The sequence below is a fragment of the Mobula hypostoma genome, chromosome 29 (assembly GCF_963921235.1).
Source record: "Mobula hypostoma chromosome 29, sMobHyp1.1, whole genome shotgun sequence".
In the NCBI taxonomy this organism is placed as follows: domain Eukaryota; kingdom Metazoa; phylum Chordata; class Chondrichthyes; order Myliobatiformes; family Myliobatidae; genus Mobula; species Mobula hypostoma.
In genome coordinates this window covers 26,771,455-26,791,362 of record NC_086125.1, presented here as the reverse complement: position 1 = coordinate 26,791,362, position 19,908 = coordinate 26,771,455, and the positions used below count along the sequence as shown (strand labels likewise).

Here is a 19,908-nt window from a genome sequence, read left to right as displayed (position 1 = left end):
CCACTAGTAACTGGCAGGCAGCCAGAATAGGATCCCTTTATTCCCACTCTCTGTTTTCTGTCGATCAGCCAATGCTCCAGCCATGCTAGTAACTCCCCTGTAATTCCCTGGGCTCTTATCTTGCTAAGCAGCCTCATGTGCTGCATCTTGACAAAGGTCTTCTGAAAATCCAAGTACATCACATATACTGCATCTCCTTTGTCTACCCTGCTTGTGATTTCCTCAAAAAATTGCAGTAGATTAGTCAGGCAGGATTTTCCTTTCAGGAAACCACACTGGCCTTGGCATATCTTGTCATGTGCCTCCAGGTACACCGTAATCTCATCCCTAACAATCGATTCCAACAACTTCCCAACCACTGATGTCAGTCTATAGTTTCCTTTCTGCTGTCTCCCAGCCTTCTTAAATAGCAGAGTAACATTTGCAATTTTCCAGTCATCCGGTACAATGCCAGAATCTATCAATTCGTGAAAGATCATTGTTAATGCCTCCACAATCTCTCCATCTACTTCTTTCAGAACCCGAGGGTGCATTCCATCAGGTCCAGGAGAGTTATCCACCCTCAGACCATTAAGTTCCTGAGCACCTTCTCAGTCTTAATTTTCAGTGCACATACATCACTTCCCTGATACTCTTGAAAGTCCGGTATACTGCAGATGTCTTCCACTGTGAAGACTGATACAAAATACACATTCGGTTTCTCTACCATCTCGGCGTCTCTCATTACAATATCTCTAGCGTCATCTTCTTTGATATTAGTCGCCAGCTTCCTTTCATAATTCATCTTTTCCTTCCTAGTGACCTTCTTAGTTTCCTTCTGCAAGTTTTTAAAAGCTTCTCACTAGCTTTGGATTCCTTGTATTCCCTCTCTTGCTTTTACTTTGGCTCTGACTTCACTTGTTAGCCACGGTAGTGTCCTTCTTGCATTTGAAAATTTCTTCTCATTTGGAATATATCTGTCTTGCACATCACTCATTTTTTGCAGAAAATCCAGCCATTTCTGCTCTACTGTCTTTCCTGTTAGTATCTCTTTCCAGTCAACCTTGGCCAGTTCCCCTCTCATGCCATTGTAATTTCCTTTATTCCACTGAAATACTGACACATTGGAATTTTGTTTCTCCTTCTCAAATTTCAAAGTGAACTCGATCATATTGTGGTCACTGTTCTCTCTTATCACCTCCGGATCATTGCACAGCACCCAATCCAGCACAGCCTGTCCCCTAGTGGGCTCAACAACAAGCTGTTCTAAAAAGCTATCCCTTAGACATTCTACAAATTCTCTCTCTTGAAGTCCAGTACTGGCCTAGTTTTCCCAATCCACTTTCATATTAAATTCCCCAACAATTATCACGACAGTGCCCGTCTGACACACCTTTCCTATCTCTTGTTGTAATTTGTAATCCACATTCCGGCTGCTGTTTGGAGGCCTGTAGACAACTGCCATTAGGGTCCTTTTACCATTGCCATTTCTTAACTCAACCCATAGAGACTCTACACCTTCTGATCCTATGTCATCCCTTTCTAATAATTTAATATTATTTCTTATACACAGGGCCACACCACCCCCTCTGCCTACTAACCTATCTTTCCGATACACCGTATATCCTTGGACGTTCAGCTCCCAATGGCAGCCATCCTTTAGCCAAGTTTCAGAGATGGCCACAACGTCATACTTGCCAATCTGTAGCTGAAGTTCAAGATTGTCCATTTTATTCCTTATGCTGCATGCATTCAAATATAACACTTTCAGTCCAGTATTTGTTGCTTTCTGTTTTAACTGCACCGCGCCTCTATTACCCTGTAACTCATCCCACTGGCTGTGATTGTACCTCATCTCCTGCCTTTCTTTTCTATAATCTCTGTTACATGCTATCATTGATTTATTTCTGTTTTCTCCTTCCTCAGCTCTATCACTCTGGTTCCTATCCCCCTGCCAAATTAGTTTAACACTCCCTAACAGCTCTATTAAACCCACCTGCTAGGATATTGGGTTCAGGTGTAACCCATCCTTTTTGTACAGGTCGTACTTCCTATATGTCTTTGGGAAGAGAAGGAAACCCGTGTGGTCACAACGTACAAACTCCTTACGGGAAGTGGCAGGGATCAAACCCCGATCTTGCAGCTGGTGCTGTAAAGTGATGTGTGAAGTGCTACACCACCATGGCCCCCTCCCCCCATTGTAAGGTTTTGATTGCTCTGAGGCACCTCCATGTCTAAGAAAGGATGTGCTGGCAATGGAAAGGGTTCAACAGAATGATTCTGCAAATGATTAACATATGAGGAGGGTTTGGAGGCTCTTGCTGGAGTTTAGGTTTCAATGAGATCCCTCATTTTTCTATCAAATATTGAAAGGCCAAGAGAGAGTGGATGTGGAGAGGATGTTTGCTGTTGTGGGGAGTCTAGGATCAGAGGGCACAGCCTCAGAATACAAGGCATTCTTTTGGCAGAGCGTGGTGAATCTGTGGAATTACTTGCCATAGATGGCTGGGGAGGTCAAGTTATTGGGTATATTTCAAGCAGAGGCTGACGTGTTCTTGATTAGTTGATGAGTTTAAAGGTTGAGGGGGAAAATAGGTCAGCTATGATTGAATGGCAGAGCAGACTCAATGGGCTGAATGGCCTAATTCTGCTCCCACTGTATGTCTTCTGGTCTAACCTGCTTTGCGTATTTCCCTTATTTCGAACGGTTTTGTTGATGCCTTGTCTCATTCCATATGATGGAGTTTCAGATTAAGATAAGATTAGCTTTATTTGTCACATGTACATTAAAACATACAGTGAAATTTTCCCGAAATCAGATGTGCTGGGGGCAGCCCACAAATGTGGCCACACCTCCCTGGGAGATCAATTAGGGAATTGTTAATAATTTTGAATAGGGGGTGGGTTTTGCGGATAGCATACCCACAACCTACTAACCTTAACCCTAACTGTACATCTTTGGAATGTGGAAGGAAACTAGAGCACTTGGAGGAAATCCACATGGTCATGGGGTGAATGTGCAAACTCCTTACAGTCACTGACTAGAATCAAACCCTACCGATGATCGCTGGCACTGTAAAGTGACTATGCTAACTGCCGCACTATCGTGCCTCTAGGAACAGTGACGTTTGGAATATTTACTTGAATTTGAACTTGGGTAATTACAACTAATTTTTTTTTTCAGCTGCCTATTGCTAGGCTTTATCCAACAATTATTCCAAATACCTGGTTCAAAATTACCTTCCAGTTTAGGATAAGGTCAATAACTTGTGGGTTACATAGTAAGTGATAGACCATAATGGGGCCTTCAAAATGGAGTAATTAATCACACCCAGGATATAACCTATGTGTATTGCTTCTATATAATTAGAAAGTATTTTATTTTGAATACAGAATTAGTAGCCACTCTATTAGGTACACCTGTATACCTGCTTGTTAATGCAAATATTTAATCAGCCAATCATGTGGCAGCAACTCAATGCATAAAAGCATGCAGACATGGTGAAAAGGTTCATTTGTTGTTCAGACCAAACATCAGAATGCAGGAAAAAATGTGCTGTAAATGACTTCATCCATGGAAGAATGATTGTTGGTGCCAGACTGGGTAGTTTGAGTATCTCAGTAACAGCTGACCTTCTGGGATTTTCACACATTAACTATAGTCTCCAGAGATTAGAGAATGGTGTCAAGAACAAAAACCATCCAGTGAGCAGCAGTTCTGTGGGCAAAAGTACCTTGTTGATGAGCAAGGTCAAAGGAGAATGACCAGACTGGTTCAAACTGACTGGAATGTGACAGTAACTCAAATAACTACCCGTTACAGCAGTGATCTGCACAAGATCCATGAAGGGGATAAGCTCCAGCAGCAGAAGACCACAAACATACACTCAGTGGCCTCTTCATTAGGTACAGAAGGTACCCAAAAAAGTTGCCACTAAGTCCATAAGTGAGTTTTAAGGGCAGATAATTTGTTAGGAGGAATAACAACTACTATTTATTTTACGGAACACACTTTTCTCAAAGGCACCAAGGCCTTGCTTGGCTGGTGGGGAAGGGGTCTTCCCATTGAGATGTTTCCTGTATGCCCAGTCCATCACTCAAGCAGTACGCTACTGAGGGAAAACCGTAATGGGGATAGGCATTTTCTTACCACTTTGCGTAGTGTGAGTTTGTGAAGAGGCACCTTTCACCATTTGTTTTAATGAATATATTAGAACTCAACTTCACACATTGACTGTGAATATAAGAATGAAAAGGCATTGCTCAATTTTTCTTGTAAAATTTTATTGAGTATTTGTTTTGATATAAAAATACACACTTTTCTCAGATGTTTCTATTCCAGTGGAAGGGCTGCCTTCCTCTACTTTTGTAATATTTTGGCCTCCATCTCTTCCAGCATATGGAGCTTGTTTAATATCCCACCCAATTTCCCGCAGTGCATCACTCCCTCAGAACTGCACTGAAATGTTGATATAGATGGTACGTCCAAGACTTCCCTGGATGCCATGACCTCTGTCTTCAAGGCTAAAATACCAACTGGATCAAGCACATTGTATGAGTAATTGTCAAAGGAGCATCTTAGAAATCTAGAAACCTATAAGGGTGTCTTGGAGTCATGTAAAATCATGAACAATATAGATCGGGTAAATGCACACAGTCTTTTAAGTTTTTTTTTACACAGAGAATGGTGGGTACACGGAATGCACTGCTGGAGATGGTGTTAAAGACAGTACATTAGGGACATTAAGAAATTTCCCTCTTCCTTCAGTACATCCCTCCCTCAGAACTACACTGAAGTGTTCATACAGATGGGGATCACTTTTTTCTCTCACTCCCAACCTCTGATTGACTGCGGTTCAAATGCCCAAGTGACTCACAGAAGTCGGCGAGTGCATTAAAAAGCAGCGATTTGCAGTAGTTTCGGTGTTTGAACAGCAGCCAATCAGAGATTGGGATTCATTAGCAAGGGCAAATAAATGTAAGAAGGGGCAAGCGGAGTGGCTTTTGTTGGAGTGGGCGGTGATAGAGTGGGGATCTTGAGGCTTTAGCTCCTCAAGGCTTCAAAGAGGAGAGGCTTGAGTGAGAAAAGGTGAAAAACTGCCAGTAGATTTTTGTTTCTTGTTTCCTTCTTTCTAATTGCACAGTTAGAGCAGTAGGGATGCCAAGCAAGATAGTTAAATGTTTTTCTTGTGGGATGTGGGAAGGCAGGGAGACTCCAGTTTACCTGATGACTTCACCTGCAAGAAGTGCATTCAACTGCAGCTTCCAACAGACTAAGTTAAGGAGTTGGAGCTGGAACTGGTTGAACTCTGGATTATTTGGAAGACTGAGGGGGTGGTAGTCAAGACATAGAGGTGTTATGTCATCAGCAACAATGAATATAGAATTGAGTCAGGTTTTATAAACAAACATAAACATTTATTAAACTCTGCTCAACAATAGTGAAAAGTATTCAAACGACTAACTTAACCAGAAGTTAAGTGCCTTACGGCAACTCTGGAACAGTTCTTAAAGTGGTAAATTCGAACACAGTCTTAAAGTGGTAAATTTGAAAGTCCAAGTGATTTATACAGTCAGTAAGGAGAGACTTCTCTGGAAATGGACTGCTGAAACCGTCCAAAGGATTCACGACAAAGGAAATAAAATGGCTTAAAGGAACTGACCTTTTTCCTGGATGGTGGACACCGCACAAACCTTCCTGATCTTGCAGGGGCTATCTCAGATGCAGGCCACTATTCCTGAATGAAGATTCAATAAGGTAGATCCTTTATGAAACTGCCAAACAACACCAACTTTACTCAATCCTCCAGGTTCCCGTACTTTGGTAAGGTCTTCACTCTCCAATACTAAACTGTAAAGGTAAATCAAAGGTGTAACACACAAAAACTGGCAGTGATTGGCGAAACTGCCGGCACAGCGATTTTACCTTACAATAGAAAGTACAACTTCACTTTAAAACGAAACTGCTTGATGAGGCGAATACGCAGCATAATGACGTAACTGGCGAACTAAAACTGCGTAACAACAGGGTTTCCCTTTTATATACCTGTAGGGAACATGTCATCACGTGACCTCACACTGGCGGGAAAATTACATCACCCCACCATCACAAGACCATTAGAATATGCTGACAAGATACTCAATTATATCATGGTCATAAGACAGTCACAAGAATCCCATGAGATATGTAACAGAGGTTACGCCCAAGGTGCAGGACACAAGTAAGTGGGTGACAATCAGGAGGGTCAAAGGGGTGCAGTGCAGATACCCCTGTATCCATTCCCCTCAGCAACAGGTATACCACTTTGGATACTGTTTGGGGAGATGACCTAGCAGAGGAATGTCATAGAGGTCACGTCTGGCTCTATGGCTCAGAAGGGAAGGCGGGGGTAGCAGGTAGGCTGTGGTGATAGGGGTTCAATAGCTAGTGGAAAAGAAAAGACATTCTGTGCACAAAAACAAAATTCCTGGATGGTATGTTGCCTCCCGGGTACCAGGGTCTGGGATATCTCGGATCGAGTCCTCAGCATTCTTAAGTGGGAGGATGAGCAGCCAGAGGTCATGGTCCTCAATGGCATAAGTAGGAAGAGAGATGAAGTTCTGCAAAGTGAGTTCAGGGCATTAGGTGCTAAGTTAAAGAGCAGGACCTCCAGGGTTATGATCTCAGGATTGCTCCCCATGCCACATGCTAGTGGGACCAGAAATAGGAAGATCATACAGTTTAACACATGGCTAATGAGTTGGTGTAGAAGGGAGAGCATTTGATTTTTGGATCATTGGGCTCACTTCCAGGAAAGTTGAGGCCTGTACAAAAGAGATTGTTTGCACCTCAAATGGAGGGGGAACTAATATCCTAGCAGGAAGGTTTGCTAGTACTGCGGGTGGCGATGGGGGTGAGGAACCAGAGTGTCAGAACAGATAGAGGAGTGGTTATAGAGACATGTTGTTAAGTCAGGAATCAAAAAGTTGAGCATGGTGGAGCTAACATTCTGAATTGTGTATATTTCAGTGCAAGATGTAGGTAAGGCAAATGAGCTGAATCCATGGAATTATGATATTGTAGCTACTAGAGAGACTTGGTTGCAGGAGGGACGGGACTGGCAGCTCAATATTCAACGGTTCTTTTGTTATAGATGTAATAGAGCATGAGGCATTAAAGGGGAGTGGTGGTGTTACTAGTCAGGAAAAAATGTCGCGGTGGCGCTCAGTCAGGACAGACTTGGAGAACTCGTCTAGTGAGGCTTTATGGGAGGAACTGAGGAATAAGAAAGGTATGACCACGTTAATGGGGCTATATTATAGTACACCCAACAGTCCACATGATTTAGGGGAACAAATTTGTAGAAAAATTGCAGACTGTTGTAAGAAACAGAGGTTGTGATAGTAGGTAATTTTAACTTTCCACTTATTGACTGGGACTCCCATTGTAAAAGGATTAGATGGGATATTTTGTCAAATGTGTTCAGGAAAGTTTCCTTAATCTGTATATTGAAGTACCAACGAGAGAGTGTGCAATTTGCCATCTCCTATTACAAAATGAGGGTTAGGGTTACCCTAACCCTAATGCGAGGGCAAATGACAGAAGTTTGTTTGGGGAACCACTTTGCATCTAGTGATCATAATACCATTAGTTTCAAGGTAATTTTGGAAAAGGATATATCTGGTCTTCAGGCATTAGGAAGATTGGTCAAGAACATTCCATTGCTTGGCATTTAAGATTAGGTAGTAAATTGGGTTAGACATTGGCTCTGTGAGAGAAGCCAGAGAATGTTTGTAGATGGTTGCCTCTCTGACTGGAGGCCTGTGATTGGTCGAGTGCCACAAGGAATACAGGTCCATAATTCCTTGAAAGTGGTATCACAGGTAGATAGGGGCATGAAGAAAGTTTCTGGCCCATTGGCCTTCATAAATCAAAATATTGAGTACAGGATTTGAGATGTTGTGTTGAAGTTGTAAAAGACGTTCCTTCCTTGCGCCCTTAACACCTGGTGGAGTCATCGGGGCGCCGTCATGACAAGCTTTACACCAGTCTTCCATCTGTCGTGGTTGTGTGCCAGAGCCTGAGTTACCCAAAGTGTTTTCCCTGTCCATTCTTTAATGTTGTCTGTCCATCTTTTCCTCTGTCTACCTCTCCTTCTTTTTCCCTCCACAATTCCTTGTAGAACGGTCTTTGCAAGGCCACTGGATCTTGTTACGTGGCCATACCATCTCAGCTTTCTTTTCTTCACCGTTGTGAGAAGGTTTTCATGGGGGCCAATGTGGTGCTGGATGGTCTTGCGGACCTGCTCGTTTGTGATGTGGTCCAAGTATGAGATGCCCAATATGTTGCGATAGCATCTCATTTCCAACGCCTGTAGCTCTGCTGCGAGGGTCCATGTCTCACATGCGTACAGGAAGATGGAGAATACCAATGCACGCAGGAGTCTGATCTTGTACTTCGTGGTGATGTTGCTGAGGCCTAATTTGTAGTATTGTGTGCAGTTTTCCTGTGTACAGGAAAGATTTTATTAAGATTAAAAGAGTACAGGGAAACTTTACTAGGATGTTGCTGGGATTGAAGGACATGAGATTGAATAGATTAGAACTTCCTTCCCTAGAACGTAGAAGATTGAGGGGAGATTTGATAGAGGTATACAAAATTATGAGTGGTGTAGATTGGGTAAATGGAAGCGGGCTTTTTCCACTGAGATTGGGTGGGACTAGAACTAGTGGTCATGGGGTGGAAGGTGAAGTGTTCAGGGGGAACATGAGAGGAAATTTCTTCACTCAGAGGGTAGTGAGAGTGTAGCATAAGCTGCCAGCGATTTTGATTTAAATTTCAACATTTAAGAGGAGTTTGGGAGGGGCATGGAGGAATTTGGTCTAGGTGCAGGTTGATGGGACCAGGTAGTTTAAATGTTTCAGCATGGATTAGATGGGCCAAAGGGCCTGTTTCTGTGCTGTGGTTTTCTATGACTATTCTTAGATAGACTCCTATTTGAAAGAAAAATAGAGGGCTATGTGGAAGGGAAGTTTTGATCGATCTTAGAGTAGTTTAAAAGGTCAGCACAACTTTGTGGGCCAAAAAGTAAAAAGAAAAACTGAGGAATGTCTGGCTATCCACACAATAAATTAATCCACTGTTTGTATATTTTTTCTGGATGTGAATATTGTTCTAAATGAGAAATTTTAAAGTGGTGAAAGCCCACACCACAGCAAATTCCAATTACATGCAAATGTATATGGCAACTAAAGTTGTCCCTGATACCCATCTATCCCCTGCCTATCTAAATGCATCTTACATGTTGCTATCGTATCCGTTTCCACCATCTCCCCTGTGTTATGCACCTACCACTCTCTGTGTGTGAAAATAAATGACACCTCTTTGTGTTGGTGAAGAAACAGAGCAGGTGTTTTATCATTGGGTTTAGAATGAGTCGGCTTTGAGCTGATGGCTAGTCTGCACTGAAAAGCAAGATGTTCAGTAAGATGAACATCTGGAAATACTTATTGCTGATTAAACATTTTTGGAGTATCTGGTCTGCAGATTCTGGGAAAACGTTCCAGCAAATAGATAATGAAAATAAATTGTGTAGGAAGATGGGCAGACATGGCAGAATTTGAACAATGTTGTAGCCACATGCTGGACACAATTGGTTTACTGACTAGGCTCATAATCCAGATGTCTGGGCTGATGCTCCCCACCCTGCCATAGCAATGTGAGAATCTTATTTAAAGTTTTCTTTAAATCTTTGAAAGGAAAAGCTGGCATTCATACGGGTGGCATGGTAGCACAGCAGTTCGTGCAACACCAGTATAGTGTCAGCGACCCTGGTTCAACTCCAACTGGAGTCTGTAAGAAATTTTTACACTCTCCGCGTGACAGCGTAGGTTTCCTCTGAGTGCTCTGGTTTCCTCACATATTTCAAAGATGTCTAGGTTAATAGGTTAATTGGTCACATGGGTATAATCAGAATCAAGTTTAATACCGCTGGCATATGTTGAGAAATTTGTCAGTTTGCGGCAACAATTGAGTCCCTCCGTTGGTCAGGGTTGACCATGGATGTTGCAAACCAGCTGTCTACGTGATATGAAAGCCAGTGCATAAGGCACGGCAGTACAATATGGGGAGCAAGCTGCTGCACGTTAAGCAGGCTCACCCTCTCCACACAGCAGATTAATCCAAAGGTACTGCAGAAACCAATACAATATGGCACCAACGGTATCGCAGGAGTTGCTAATCAATGTTGAACTCAATGTGTGACTGCCTTAGGGACTCCAGTTCTGGGTTTTCCCTTGGGGTTTACTCTTGAAGCCTTCCCCACGATTGGGTATAGCCACAAGGCAGTGGAGGTTTGAGAACACAGTTTTCCTTCTCCTAGATGAGCTGCCAATCACGGCCTCATCTGCCCAAAGCAACTTGTTTAAAGGTGCTAGTAACCCGCTTTTGCCCCTTTGCCTGTCAGTAGAGATAGTTCCACAGGGCTTTGTATGTCCTGGCCACACATGAAGGCCAGGAGCTGCACTTGGTTGTTAGAAGCTCTTTGAGATGCACACTATTGGGAGCATTTAATAGGTAGTGGGAACCTATCCCCACTACCTCCCCTGGCTATAACAACCCACATGGCAATCCACGGCCAGGTGGAGAGCCAGTGAGATTACATCTGGTGTAGATCTGTTGTGGTGATAAGCAATCCTCCATACTCGATATCCTCCAGTGCCTGCCTGACGTTGCCCAGAGGAGGATTGGACACTGCTACAGGATGATAGTGGAGAACACCCGTGGTAAATAAGATGGATAACACTTGACCACTAGATGTTCCAAGTTGGATGACCAGGATTGTGACAGAACTGCCATGTCTGTGCACCACTAAGAGTTAATCACAATACATATGTACTCCACCTCTTTTACCTTTAAAAGACCTAGTTGTCCTGTCTTTTCAGTTGGACAGTGTGGGCTTGTTGGGCTGGTAGGGCCTGTTGCCATTTTTTATCTCTAAAATAAATAAAAATAAAATATAACTGACTGGTGATCAAGGATCAACTTTATTCACCCTATACATTTACATGTATTAGTAAGGGCCTGACATGCAACAAGGACAACAGCATTCAACAATAATAAAGAATTATATAAAAAGTAAAGTTAGAGGTTAAAGTATGCATATGGAATAAAAAGTGCATAAATAGCAGTTTAAGTTTGTAAACTTTTTGGTAGGAAAGTTGCCATCTGTGCCTGTCCCAAAATGCTCACCTCATGTAGGTTACTGGTAGCTTAAACTGCAGCTTCTTCTATGACCTACTTCAGTAAGTCATTAATACATTCCACTGATTTTCATTTTATATGTTCATGATCTGGATGATGGAATTTTTGGCTTTGTGGCCAAGTTTGCAGACTATACAAAGATGTATAGAGGGGCAGGTAGTGTTGAGGAAGCAAGGAATCTGCAGAAGGGCTTGGACAGATTAGGAGAATGGACAAAGGAGTGGCAGATGGAATGCAATGTAGGGAAGGTTATGGTCGTGCAAATTGGTAGAAGGAATAAAGATGAAGACTAGTTTCTAAATGGGGCATAAGTTCAGAAATTGAAGTTACAAATGAATTTGCGAGTCTTAATGCAGGATTCCCTAAAGGGTAACTTGCAGTTTGAGTGGTAGTAAGGAAGGCAAATGCTTTCATTTTGAGAGAACTAAAATGTAAAAGCAAGGATATAATGCTGAGCCATTGGTCAGACCAATTTTAGAGTATTGTGCCTGCTCTGGATCTCTTTATCGCTTCTTCTGCCTCCTCTGGATCTCTTTATGGCTAACTGCCGACGGGACATCAACCGTCTCGACTTCACCGCACCTTGTCCCCATTCCAACCTCACTCCTTCGGAACGGTCTGCTCTCCACTCCCTCCGCACCAATCCTAACCTTATTATTAAACCCGCCGATAAGGGGGGGTGATGTTGTAGTCTGGCGTACTGACCTCTACCTTGCCGAGGCACAGCGACAACTCGCAGATACCTCCTCTTATTTACCCCTTGATCGTGACCCCACTAAGGAGCACCAGGCCATTGTCTCCCACACCATCACCAACTTTATCCGCTCAGGGGATCTCCCATCCACTGCTACCAACCTTATAGTTCACACACCTCGCACTTCCCGTTTCTACCTCCTACCCAAGATCCACAAACCTGCCTGTCCTGGCCGACCTATTGTCTCAACTTGCTCCTGCCCCACCGAACTCATTTCTGCATACCTCGACACGGTTTTATCCCCCCTTGTTCAATCCCTTCCTACCTATGTTCATGGCACTTCTCACGCTCTTGAACTTTTCGAGGATTTTAAGTTCCCTGGCCCCCACCGCTTTATTTTCACTATGGATGTCCAGTCCCTATATACTTCCATCCCCCATCAGGAAGGTCTCAAAGCTCTACGCTTCTTTTTGGATTCCAGACCTAATCAGTTCCCCTCTACCACCACTCTGCTCCGTCTAGCGGAATTAGTCCTTACTCTTAATAATTTCTCTTTTGGCTCCTCCCACTTCCTCCAAACTAAAGGTGTAGCTATGGGCACCCGTATGGGTCCTAGCTATGCCTGCCTTTTTGTTGGGTTTGTGGAACAATCTATGTTCCGTGCCTATTCTGGTATCTGTCCCCCACTTTTCCTTCGCTACATCGACGAGTGCATTGGCGCTGCTTCCTGCACGCATGCAGAGCTCGTTGACTTTATTAACTTTGCCTCCAACTTTCACCCTGCCCTCAAGTTTACCTGGTCCATTTCCGACACCTCCCTCCCCTTTCTAGATCTTTCTGTCTCTGTCTCTGGAGACAGCTTATCCACTGATGTCTACTATAAACCTACTGACTCTCACAGCTATCTGGACTATTCCTCTTCTCACCCTGTCTCTTGCAAAAACGCCATCCCCTTCTCGCAATTCCTCCGTCTCCGCCGCATCTGCTCTCAGGATGAGGCTTTTCATTCTAGGACGAGGGAGATGTCTTCCTTTTTTAAAGAAAGGGGCTTCCCTTCCTCCACTATCAACTCTGCTCTTAAACGCATCTCCGGCATTTCACGTACATCTGCTCTCACTCCATCCTCCCGCTACCCCACTAGGAATAGGGTTCCCCTGGTCCTCACCTACCACCCCACCAGCCTCCGGGTCCAACATATTATTCTCCGTAACTTCCACCACCTCCAACGGGATCCCACCACTAAGTACATCTTTCCCTGCCCCCCCCCCGCATTCCGCAGGGATCGCTCCCTACGCAACTCCCTTGTCCATTCGTCCCCCCCCCATCCCTCCCCACTGATCTCCCTCCTGGCCCTTATCCGTGTAAGCGGAACAAGTGCTACACATGCCCTTACACTTCCTCCCTTACCACCATTCAGGGCCCCAAACAGTCTTTCCAGGTGAGGCAACACTTCACCTGTGAGTCGGCTGGGGTGATATACTGCGTCCGGTGCTCCCGATGTGGCCTTCTATATATTGGCGAGACCCGACGCAGACTGGGAGACCGCTTTGTTGAACACCTACGCTCTGTCCGCCAGAGAAAGCAGGATCTCCCAGTGGCCACACATTTTAATTCCACATCCCATTCCCATTCTGACATATCTATCCACGGCCTCCTCTACTGTAAAGATGAAGCCACACTCAGGTTGGAGGAACAACACCTTATATTCAGTCTGGGTAGCCTCCAACCTGATGGCATGAACATCGACTTCTCTAACTTCCGCTAATGCCCCACCTCCCCCTCGTACCCCATCTGTTGCTTATTTTTATACACACATTCTTTCTCTCACTCTCCTTTTTCTCCCTCTGTCCCTCTGAATATACCCCTTGCCCATCTTCTGGGTCCCCCCCTCCCCCTTGTCTTTCTTCCTGGACCTCCTGTCCCATGATCCTCTCGTATCCCCTTTTGCCTATCACCCGTCCAGCTCTTGGCTCCATCCCTCCCCCTCCTGTCTTCTCCTATCATTTTGCATCTCCCTCTCCTCCTCCAACTTTCAAATCCCTTACTCACTCTTCCTTCAGTTAGTCCTGACGAAGGGTCTCGGCCTGAAACGTCGACTGCACCTCTTCCTAGAGATGCTGCCTGGCCTGCTGCGTTCACCGGCAACTTTGATGTGTGTTGCTTGAATTTCTGGCATCTGCAGAATTCCTGTTGTTAGAGTATTGTGAGCAGTTTTGAGCCCCATATGTAAGAAAGGATTGGGGAGAGTCCAGAGGAGTTTTATGAGGAGAATGGAAGGGTTAATGTATGAGAATCATTTAATAGCTCTGGGCCTGTACTTGCTGGAGTTGAAAATTACCGAATATTGAACAGCATAGGTAGATTGGATGTGCAGAGAATGTTTTCTGTAGTGGGAGTGTCTAGGACCAGAAAGCACAGCTTCAGAACAAAAGATGTCTCTTTATAAAAGAGATGAAGAGGAATTCCTTCAGCTGGAGGGTGGTGAATCTGTGGAATTCATTACCACAAGGGGCTGTAGAGGCCAAGTGAATTTGTATATTTATAGTGGAGGTTGATAGGTTCTTGATTAGTAAAGACTTCAAAGGTTATGGGATGAAGGCAGGAAAATGGGGTTGAGAAGAAAAATAAATCAGCCATGGTCAAATGGTGGAGTAGTTTTGATGGGCTGAATTGCCTAATTCTTTTCCTATACCTTAACGTTCCTATGTGTAATGTGATCTTGGTCAACTTCCTTGGTCACAGAAGCAGAAGTGACTGGATAGTTTCCTGCATTACTAAAACATTCCCAATTTGCTGTTTGGAAAGCTTGCTCAAGATACTTGAATGCATGTGTACACAGATGAGTCTTCCATTGAGGGGTCTGCTGAGGGTTGCGGACTCAGCGAGCTCATCATGGGTACGAGCCTCCTCATAATTGAGGACCTGCAAAAGGCGGCATCCCTCATTAAGGATCCCCACCACGCAGGGCATGCCCTCTTCTTACTGCTACTATCAGGGAGGGAAGGATGAGAACCTGAAGACACACTCAGCCTTTTAGGAACAACTTCTCCCCCTCTGGCATTAGATTTTTGAATGGTCAATGAACCCATGGACACTACCTCACTATGTTTGCTCTCCTTATGCACTAGCACTACTTACTTATATTGAGAGATATTATGTTGTACGAGGGATGATTGATAAGTTCATGGCCTAAGGTAGAAAGAGTCAATTTTAGAAAACCTAGCACATTTATTTTTCAACATAGTCCCCTCCTACATTTACACACTTAGTCCAGTGGTCATGGAGCATACGGATCCCTTCTTTGTAGAAATCGGCGTCTTGGACTTCCAAAAGTGGTCCACAGCAGGGGTGATTGATAGGTTCGTGGCCTAAGGTAGAAGGAGATGAGTTATACAGCTCTCGTTACATGCACGTGCAGTTCAACTCTTTGAGTGACTATGCAGAAAGTTGAAGTTAATAACTTATCTCCTACTGTAGGCCACAAACTTAAAAATCACCCCTGCTGTGGCCCACTTCTGGAGGTCCAAGACACCGACTTCTAGAAAGAAGGGATCCATCTGCTCCATGACCGCTGGACTAAGTGTGTAAATGTAGGAGGGGACTATGTTGAAAAATAAATGTGCTAGGTTTTCTAAAATTGACTCCTTCTACCTTAGGCCACAAACTTATTAATCACCCCTCATAATTTATAGTATATTTAATGTACGTATGGCACTGAACTGCTGCTGCAAAACAATAAATTTCACAACATATGCCAGTGATAATAAACCTGATTCGGATTCTGCAGTTTATCTTGCTTTCCTCTTGTGCTCAGTTCTCTTCCGTCTCAGACCAACTGCGATGTACAGTATAAGATCACAAAACATAAGAGCATAATTAGCCCGTTCAGTGTCTGCTCCACCATTCCAGCATGACTGATTTATTTTCTTCTCAACTCCATTCTCCTACCTTCTCCCTGTAACCTTTGTTGCCCCAAGTAATCAAGAACCTATCAACCTCTGCTTTAAATATACCCAATGATTTGGCCTTCAGACCTATCCCTGGCATTGAATTTCACAGATTCTCCACTCTGGTTAAAGAAATTTCTCCTTACGTCCACTATAACTGTACTAGAAAACCTGTCAGTTTTCTGAGAAAAGGTCAGATGCAATCTATACATGGATTCTGGAGGTGCGTCTGCTGTGTTTGACTTTTCCTACTAGATGTACAATCCAAATGTCATGAACATCAAAAGGTCAAGCCGATTTCAGACTTGACCCCTTTCTACCCCACTGACTTCAGTGCCTTGTCCTGTATTTAATCCCTCCGCCATTGTCAACCATGCCTTCAACTGCCATTTACTCTGTAAATTATTTCCATAATCTCTCCATAGTCTACACAGGCAGAGTGTACCACCTGTGGAGTGGGGGGGCACATGAGTGTCAACAGCCCTATTGGTTTTAAGGTAACACACAAAGTGCTGGAGAAACTCAGAAGGTCTGGCAGCATCTGTGGAAAGGAATAAAGAGTTGATATTATGAGCTGAGATTCTTCATCAGGACTGGAAAGGTAGGGGGAAGGAGCCAGAGTAAGGTCATCGGTTTATTTGTTTTAAGGAAAGTAATGCAGTTCTACTTAAAATGTTGACAATCAGTGTAAGATTGAAAAGGCATTTCATTGTTTATTCTTGTGAATATCTTTTTAAAATTATGAAGAGTTTATTTATTACATGGTAAAGAATTTAAGCAGGCGGAACAGACAGCAGAGCCCCATTGAATCACTGTCTGTCAATGCATAATTGAGACAAAAGGCAGGAAACTTCACAGATAAACACAAAGAACAAAAGCCTTGCAGGAGTGCAGTAGATGGCAGTCACTTCTTCCCCTGTTTGTCAGTCTTGTTCTTTGGAATAAGTGACTGGTTTTACCCACTGTTGTCCCTTGATAATGTGAATCTATGAAGTTGTATTGAGTTGCACTTGCCAGTACGTGAATTAAACACAACAGATCCCCCCCCAAAGCAATTTGAAGTCTACAACATAGATACTCAGCATACAAACATTGAATCAGAATCAGCTTTATCGTCACTAATGTATATTGTGAAATTTGTTGTTTGGCCTCCACAGACGTCTGTGGCAATGATTTCTACAGAATCACCATCCTCTAAAGGAAATACGTCGTCTTCTCTGCTGTAAAGGGATTGCCTTGTATTTTGAAGCTGTGTCGTCTAGTCCTGGACTCCCCACTATAAGAAGCATTGTCTCCGTATCCACTCTATCTGGGCCTTTCAATATTTGATAGGTTTCAATGAGATCCACTCTTGTTCTTTCTAAACTCCAGCAACTGCAGACCCAGAGTCATCAAATACTCCTTGTATGTTAACCCTTTCATTCCCATGATCATTCTTGTGTTAGAGTAAAATCATGAGGTAGTGTTCATGGGCCATTTGGAAATATGATGGTGGAGGGGAAGATGCTGTCCTAAAATGTTGCTTGTGTGTCTTCAGGCAGCTGTACCTCCTCTCTGATGGTAGTAATTAGAAGGGGGGATGTCCTGGGTGGTGGGCTTCCCTTATGCTGGATGCTGCCGTGAGGCATTTGAAGGTGTCCTCAGTGGTGGGGAGGCTAATCCCCATGACGAACTTGGCTGTGTTTCCAACTCTACAGCTTTTTCCTATCGTATGTATTGGCCCCTCTATATCAGTCAGAATGCTCTCTACAGTACATCTCTTCAAACCACTAATGAAATGTAACCACTAGAATCCCAATGATCAGTCAGTACACACAAGAAACAGCCTCTCTTCCATGGACTTTGTATGTACTTCTCACTGCTTCAGTAAAGACCCCACCCAGCCCTGACATTCTCTCTTCTTCCCTCTCCCATTAGGCAGAAAGTAGAAAAGTCTGAAAGCACTTCCTACCAGACTTAAGGGAAGCTTCTATTCCACCTTCAAAAGGCTCTTGACAGACCTCTTGTCCAATAAGATGGACTTTTGAACTCACAATGTACCTCGTTACCATTTAGCATTTTATCACTTTCACTTTCGAGGACTCACTTTCAAGACACTACAGCACAACTCGTTCTCAATTTTATTTATTTATTTATTGTGGGTTTTTTGTAATTGGACAGCTTGTCTTAAGCAAATTGATTGTTTATGTATCTCGTGTGTGGTATTTCATTGATTGTAGTGTCTCTGTTCTACTGTGAATGCAAGCAAGAAAATTAATCGCAGGTTTGTATATGGTGACAAATACATACTTCGATAATAAATTCACTTAGAACCTTATAATTTACCTGCACTGCACATTCTCTGTTGCTGTTATATTTTGTTATTGTTTTACCTCAATACCCTGTGTAATGACTTTGATCTGTATGAACAGTATGCAAGACAAGGTTTTTATTGTATCTTGGTCAATGTGACAATAGTAAACCAATTTCAATACTTTCAGTATTATTCAATACTTTTTGACTGGATAGTTAACAGAAAGGGTCTCCTCAAAAGTTGCCAATCACTCAGGTGGACAGAAGCCAGAGAATCAAGCGATGCTTCATAATTCTTAAAGAAACTATTGAATACTGTGATCTCATAATTGAAGGGAGCTGCAAACAGATCTCTCAGCTTTGGTTTATTTTGAGAATTGAACCAAATTGTGGGCCTCCACAATTTTATGTTTTAATTGCTGTTTCATGTTCCTGCTAACCTGCAATTACCCCATTAAATGCACTTAAAAGTTATCTACAAATTTAATTCCATACATGTTTTATTGCCACAAAGCCAAAAGAATTGAAAGCAGAGTGAAATTAAAGGATTATTCTGTGCATAGACGTGCACAAAAAGAAAAGGCCTTGAGAGATGTATTTAGATTAGGAAACCAACACTGGTGTATGGTGCCATAAAATGTGCCGGGAAAGAATTTAAGACACTTCAGGCCAACAACAAATATCAGAGAACCACAACTGAGAGCTCATTATTCTGACAGTACAGTAATGACATTGCGGGCTATACCGAGCACAGTAGAACATAAAACATAGAACATTACATCACAGTACAGACCCTTCGACGCACAATGTCGTGCCAATCTTTTAATATACTCCAAAATCAATCCAAGTCTTCCCTCCCACTTAGCCCTTCATTTTTCTATCATCCATGTGCCTATCTAAGAGTATATTAAATGTCCCTAATGTATTTGTCTCTACTGTCACCCTGGCAGCACATCCCATGCACCAACAACTTTTTTTAAAAAATACTTAGCTCTATAATTTCCTCCAATTACCTTAAAATTATGCTCCCTCATAACAGCCATTTTCATCCTGGGAAAAAGTGTGGCAGTCCACTCGATCTATACCTCTTATCATCTTTTATTTCTTATTGAGTCACCTCTCGACCTCCTTTGCTCCAAAGAGAAAAGTCCTAACTTGCTTAACCTATCCTGATAAGGTGTGCTCTCCAATCCAGTTAGTAACTTGATAAATTTCCTCTGCACCCCTCTCTAAAGCTTTCTATAATGAGGAGATCAGAACTGAACACAATATTCTGTGTGGTCTGATCAGATTTATAGAGCTGCAACATTACCTCAATTCTCTTGAATTCAATCTGCCGGCAGGTAAAACAAACCATACGCCTCCTTAACAACCCTATCAATTTCCGCAGCAACTTTGACCCCAGGATCCCTCTGTTCCTCCACACTGCTAAGAATCCTGCCATTATCCCTGTACTCTGCCTTCAAATTTGACCGTCCAATGTGAATCGTTTCACACTTGGCTCTTTTGTACCTGTGATCGGCTCATAATTTTTATCCCTTCTCTCAGCTATAATGCTTCAATTCAGTATAAAATCAATACTGAGAGAGCGCTGCTGTGTCAGAAATTTTGTCTTTTCAGATCAGATGCTTTTTGTCTAATTGTTCTGTAACTGCAACACTCTGTTTTCTTATCACAACGTATGGGGGGGGGGTTAAAGATAAGTATCCCTGCCTCCTATGTCTTATGTTGATATAGTAGAATGGGGTTGAGGG

The 19,908-nt window shown here is 43.1% G+C and overlaps 1 long non-coding RNA gene across 1 annotated transcript; it reads right to left on the bottom strand.

Annotated features, from left to right (window-relative positions):
* Window positions 1–4,177: 4,177 nt before the first annotated feature.
* LOC134339322 (uncharacterized) lies at window positions 4,178–18,297 on the bottom strand. The gene is made up of 3 exons (XR_010016376.1): window positions 17,814–18,297; window positions 5,643–5,830; window positions 4,178–4,515 (listed from the first exon to the last, which is right to left on the bottom strand). It is a non-coding gene; the product is annotated as an uncharacterized LOC134339322 (long non-coding RNA).
* Window positions 18,298–19,908: the final 1,611 nt, after the last annotated feature.